The sequence below is a fragment of the Antechinus flavipes genome, chromosome 2 (genome assembly GCF_016432865.1).
Source record: "Antechinus flavipes isolate AdamAnt ecotype Samford, QLD, Australia chromosome 2, AdamAnt_v2, whole genome shotgun sequence".
Classification (NCBI taxonomy): domain Eukaryota; kingdom Metazoa; phylum Chordata; class Mammalia; order Dasyuromorphia; family Dasyuridae; genus Antechinus; species Antechinus flavipes.
This window is the reverse complement of record NC_067399.1, coordinates 328,064,964-328,071,082: the sequence shown is the minus strand read 5'-3', so window position 1 is coordinate 328,071,082 and position 6,119 is coordinate 328,064,964. Positions and strand designations below refer to the sequence as shown.

At 35.5% G+C, this 6,119-nt stretch overlaps 1 non-coding gene across 1 annotated transcript; it reads left to right on the top strand.

The window, feature by feature from the left end:
• The first annotated feature begins 474 nt into the window (after positions 1–474).
• TRNAK-CUU (transfer RNA lysine (anticodon CUU)) lies at positions 475–547 on the top strand. Its single transcript has one exon. It is a non-coding gene; the product is annotated as a tRNA-Lys (tRNA).
• Positions 548–6,119: the final 5,572 nt, after the last annotated feature.

The following is a 6,119-nucleotide window of genomic DNA, read 5'->3' as shown; positions in this document are numbered from 1 at the left end:
AAAAATAATCCTCTTGAATTCTTACGCTACATCAATTTATCTCAACTTTTCTTTCTTTTTCTTTTTTGATTTTGGTATTGTTTTCCCCCCATCTTAATCAGTTTGAGTTACTTTCGATTTTGATGCTTTACTCTACCATGTTTTACTCTGTCCATGTTTTTTGACTTTCATAATGTCCTATCTTGACTTCTCTTCCTTTTACTAGTCTCTTAATAAATCAACCGACCGTTTTCTCCCTTAAGAATATTTAAGATTACGTCAAAGCTTTGACTTTGTATCTCTATTAAAACTTATCTTTCAACGATATTTCCAGATGTAGGCACACAAATTTTTAAATTCCTCTGATTCAATGTAAGCTGCGTAATGGAGCTTCATATTGCACCCATTTTAATTTAAAAACAAAAATAAAATTTTTAAGTTGGCGATTCATATATACCTATCAAGAGGGTAAAAAAGTAGCCACCCTTTAGGGTTGCCCGGCTAGCTCAGTCGGTAGAGCATGGGACTCTTAATCCCAGGGTCGTGGGTTCGAGCCCCACGTTGGGCGTTCAGCTTTTTTCTCCTCTCTCACACCAGGAATTCCCTTAACAAGCATAACACAAGTCACTACTACACTTATATTTGATTTAATTTAAACAATTTGGAAGAAAGTAAAGGGTCCCGACAGAATGGTTTCATTTTGGAAACAGGAAGGACGGAAGTTTTTTGCGCATGCGTATCGAAAGCCAAGGTACTCCACCCTGGCTTTTTTTTTCCCTAGCACAACTTGAAGCCGATTATTTAAAACACAGCACCACAAAACAAAAAATAAAACCTAAACTTTTAAGAATGTAAAATTCACTCCAGGAAAAATTATATAATTATGCATGCTCGATGATAGGGGTACACTCCCTCTTTGTTTGCAAATAGAACGCTGAATTCCCGATTGTTCCGAAACTCCAGGATTCTGCTGTAGCTGTTGGTGGACTAAGAAAAATGAGATCGGAGACTAGTCGTATTCATTCATTCATTTGTTCATCCATTCATCCACTCATTTATCTATTCATCTGTTCCTCCTTCCCTCTCTTCCTCCTCTCTTCCTTCTTTCCTCCTTTTCTCCTTCCTTCCCTCCTTCTTTCCCTCTTTTCCTCCTTCCTTCCTCCCTCTTTCTTCCTTCCTTCCTTCCTTCCTTCTTTCTGCTGAACAGACAGGTAACACTGCCATCCTAAGGTGGGTTTTTACCATTTTCTTATCCCCTTATTTTAAAAAAAGTGAATAGGAAGCAGAGATTGGGAGACTGGATGCATGTCAGCATGAGTTCAGTAGGGAGTGTCAGCAAAATGGGATAAATCAAATCAATCAATTAGTTATTCATAAAACGCTCCTACATGTGTTTTTTGGCTTTTCTTTCTATCTTCAAAGTTTAGCCAAGTGTCTGGTACATACTAAGCTTTTAATGAATGCTTTAAGCAAGTATTTAATAATTGATTATAATATAGCAGGAACTGTGCTGGGGATTCAAGAAAAAGGCCAAAATAATCCCTGCACTCAAAGAGCTTACATTCTAATGGGAGAAGCAATATGCAAGCAGCTGTGTACAAACATTTGTATAAACAGACACGATTCAGGCCAATTCCAATGATCTTATGATGATGAGAGCCATCTACCCCCAGAGAGAGGTCTTTGGGAACTGAGTGTGGATCACAACATAACATTTTCACTTCTTTTGTTGTTTGCTTGAATTTTATTTTCTTTCTCATTTTTTCCCCTTTTTGATCTGATTTTTCTTGTGTAGTAAGATAATTGTATAAATATGTATGCCTATATTGGATTTATGTATTATTATTATTTTTTTACCATGTTTAACATATATTGGATTACTTGCCATCTAAGGGAGGGTGTAGAAGGAAGGGTGGGAGAAATTGAAATATAAGGTTTTACAAGGATCAATGGTGAAAAATTATTCTTGCATATGTTTTGAAAATAAAAAGCTTCAATAAAATAAATTTAAAAAATAAACAGAATAAGCTAAAAGATATTGTGTGTGTGTGTGTAGTAGGGGAGCAGAAGGGGCTAGGAAGAAGCTTTTCAGTCATTCATTCATTCAACAAGCATTTATTTATATAAAGTTCTAATAGTTTTTTATTTTTTAAATGAAAAATGGGAAACGAAAAAGGAAAAACCAACCAAACAACAGCAGCAACAAAATGTGAAAATACCGTCCATACTCAGTCTCTATTGTTGTCTCTCGGGATACAATGGCACTTTCCATCCTATTGGAATTGCCTTGAATCACTTCAATGTTGAAAAGAGCCTCAACAAGCATTTATTATATACAAGGATAGGAATTAAAAGACAACAAAACTGTCCTTGCTCCAGGGAGCTTATATTCTTTAAGGGAAAATAACACAAACAATAATAACTCAGTATAAAATATAGGAACCTCTTGAATGAGAAAATTCCCTCTACCAAAGCCAATGCTTACTTTCTCTTTCAGTTTCCTATTTTAGAGATGCCCAGGGCGCTGAGAGATTGTAACTTGCTCAGGGTCTCATAGCCAGAAATGTGTGAGTTTGGACTTGCATGGAGGGGCCCTTAGCTCCCTGCTGCTGGACACAGTGAGTGCATAAAGCAAGTCTAGAACCTGGTTTCAAGTGAGGAAGATGGGGCTGAGGTCCCTCTCTGACACATCCTGGGTCTCTGAGTGGATAAGTGTGGTAGGGCCAGGAAACAAACAAAATTACAAAGGAGAGATGGAGGTCATGAGCAAGTTCTCCGGTTTTGGGGGATTGGGCGCTTTCTGGGGAACTCAGTCTGCTCTGGCCCCTTTCTGTGAACTTTAGGATTAGGCCACTTTGAGAGAGTACACGTGCTCTGTCCCCTTGCAACCTTGCAACTTCTGGATTCTGAGCCCTTTGTCCCTGCCGGGGAGGTATTTTTCTTTTTTCTTTCTTTCTTTCTTTTTTTTTTTTTTTTTGCAATTTTTTTCTCTATCCTCTTTCAAGAAAATGTAAAACAGTAGAAACATTTTTAGAGTTAGTTAAGCCATGCAAAAAATATGAAATCTAATGTTTAGTGAAATTCTTGAGAATAATAGTAGCAGCCAATTAAATAAATATGGATAAACAATGTTAGATTTTAAAGAAAGTGTGATAAGATGAACAAATATACATAATAAATATTAGATTTTAAAGAAAGCAAGTGTGGCAAGATGATGGATAATAAACAAGTTTACAGGATAAGTGTTAATAAGTAAACATCTATATACAGTTTAATAAGACTTCTTGTAACACTAAAGCTGATTTTTAGTTGAATTCTATAACATTCTGGGATAAAATTAGAAGAGCTCAACAAAATGATTATAGGCAAAATTGAATGTTCTATTTTAATCATTCAGCAAAGATGCAAGACACTCTCCTAAGTCCTGGGAATATGAAGATAGTCGATAATCCACAAGCTTTTATTAAAACTTATATATGTAGGGCAATTAGGTGGTGCAGTAGATAGAGCACCAGCCCTTAAGTCAGGAAGACTTCAAATTTGGCCTCAGACACTTAACACTTCCTAGCTGTGTGACCCTGAGCAAGTCACTTAACCCCAATTGCCTCAGCAAAAACAAACAAAAAACTTAGTATGTGTTTCATGCTTTTTTTTGTTTATTTTTTGCTCACATTTTATTTTTTCTATTTTTTTCCTTTTTAATCTGGTTTTTCATGTGCAGCAAAATAATTATAAATATGTATGCATATATTGGATTTAAAATATTTTTGCCATGTTTAACATATATTGGATTACTTGCCATCTAGGAGAGGGAGTGAAGGGAAGAGGGGGGAACTGGAACACAAGATTTTGCAAGGGTCAATGTAGAAAAATTATCCATGCATATGTTTTTTTTTGTTTGTTTGTTTTTTTACTTTCTTTTTTTTAATTTAATTTTTATTTAATAATTACTTTATATTGACACTCGTTTCTGTTCCGATTTTTTTTCCCTCCCTCCCTCCACCCCCTCCCCTAGATGGCAAGCAGTCCTTTATATGTTGGATATGTTGCAGTATATCCTAGATACAATATATGTTTGCAGAACCGAACAGTTCTCTTGTTGCATAGGGAGAATTGGATTCAGAAGGTATAAATAACCCGGGAAGAAAAACAAAAATGCAGATAGTTCACATTCGTTTCCCAGTGTTCTTTCTTTGGGTGTAGCTGCTTTTGTCCGTCATTTATCAATTGAAACTCAGGTCTCTTTGTCAAAGAAATCCACTTCCATCAAAATATGTCCTCATACAATATTGTTGTCGAAGTGTATAATGATCTCCTGGTTCTGCTCATTTCACTTAGCATCAGATCATGTAAGTCTCGCCAGTCCTCTCTGTATTCATCCTGCTGGTCATTTCTTACAGAACAATAATATTCCATAACATTCATATACCACAATTTACCCAGCCATTCTCCAATTGATGGGCATCCATTCATTTTCCAGTTTCTAGCCACTACAAACAGGGCTGCTACAAACATTTTGGCACATACAGGTCCCTTTCCCTTCTTTAGTATTTCTTTGGGATATAAGCCCAATAGAAACACTGCTGGATCAAAGGGTATGCACAATTTGATAATTTTTTGGGCATAATTCCAGATTGCTCTCCAGAATGGTTGGATTCGTTCACAACTCCACCAACAATGCATTAGTGTCCCAGTTTTCCCGCATCCCCTCCAACATTCATCATTATTTTTTCCTGTCATCTTAGCCAATCTGACAGGTGTGTAGTGGTATCTCAGAGTTGTCTTAATTTGCATTTCTCTGATCAATAATGATTTGGAACACTCTTTCATATGAGTGGTAATAGTTTCAATTTCATCCTCTGAAAATTGTCTGTTCATATCCTTTGACCATTTATCAATTGGAGAATGGCTTGATTTCTTATAAATTTGAGTCAGTTCTCTATATATTTTGGAAATGAGGCCTTTATCAGAACCTTTAACTGTGAAAATGTTTTCCCAGTTTGTTGCTTCCCTTCTAATCTTGTTTGCATTAGTTTTATTTGTACAAAGGCTTTTTAATTTGATGTAATCAAAATTTTCTATTTTGTGATCAGTAATGGTCTCTAGTTCATCTTTGGTCACAAATTTCTTTCTCCTCCACAAGTCTGAGAGATAAACTATTCTATGTTCCTCTAATTTATTTATAATCTCGTTCTTTATGCCTAGGTCATAGACCCATTTTGATCTTATCTTGGTATATGGTGTTAAGTGTGGGTCCATGCCTAATTTCTGCCATACTAATTTCCAATTATCCCAGCAGTTTTTATCAAATAATGAATTCTTTTCCCAGAAGTTAGGGGCTTTGGGTTTGTCAAACACTAGATTGCTATAGTTGACTATTCTGTCTTGTGAGCCTAGCCTTTTCCATTGATCCACTAATCTATTTCTTAGCCAATACCAAATGGTTTTGGTGACTGCTGCTTTATAATATAATTTTAGATCAGGTACAGCTAGGCCACCTTCATTTGATTTTTTTTTCATTAATTCCCTTGAGATTCTCGACTTTTTATTGTTCCATATGAATTTTGTTGTTATTTTTTCTAGATCAATAAAATATTTTCTTGGAAGTCTGATTGGTATAGCACTAAATAAATAGATTAGTTTAGGGAGTATTGTCATCTTTATTATGTTCGCTCGGCCGATCCAAGAGCACTTAATATTTTTCCAATTATTTAAGTCTGACTTTATTTGTGTGGAGACTTTTTTATAATTTTGGTCATATAATTCCTGACTTTCCTTTGGTAGATAGATTCCCAAATATTTTATGGTATCAACAGTTATTCTGAATGGAATTTCTCTTTGTATCTCTTGCTGTTGGGGTTTGTTGGTGATGTATAAAAATGCTGAGGATTTATGGGGATTTATTTTGTAGCCAGCTACTTTGCTAAAATTATGAATTATTTCCAATAGCTTTTTAGTAGAATCTCTGGGGTTCTCTAGGTATACCATCATATCATCTGCAAAGAGTGATAGTTTGGTTTCCTCATTGCCTACTCTAATTCCTTTAATATCTTTCTCGACTCTTATTGCGAGGCTAGTGTTTCTAATACGATATTAAATAATAATGGTGATAGTGGGCAACCTTGCTTCACTCCAGATCT